A 261-nucleotide genomic window follows, 5' to 3' on the forward strand; every position below is an offset into this window, starting at 1 on the left:
GGGAGGCCGGGAGGCCGCAACTGGGCCTGGAGGAGCCGGCCTGAGGAATTTCGGGGGCTGGAGAGGCCGCCAAAAGGCACAGGGTCTGCCTCGAAAGGCTGTTCCCCGTGACGAATGAGCCGGGCCTAACGAGGCCACTGGGAGGCAACAACGGGGCCCTGTGGAGTTGCCGAAAGGCAGGAGGAGCTGTGGCTTGCGGAGGCCGCAGTCAGGCGAGAGCTGGGCGTGGAGAGTCCGCTGGGAGGCAGAGGCTGGGCCTGT

This window comes from Mandrillus leucophaeus, unplaced genomic scaffold (assembly GCF_000951045.1).
Source record: "Mandrillus leucophaeus isolate KB7577 unplaced genomic scaffold, Mleu.le_1.0 Scaffold2060, whole genome shotgun sequence".
Classification (NCBI taxonomy): Eukaryota; Metazoa; Chordata; class Mammalia; order Primates; family Cercopithecidae; genus Mandrillus; species Mandrillus leucophaeus.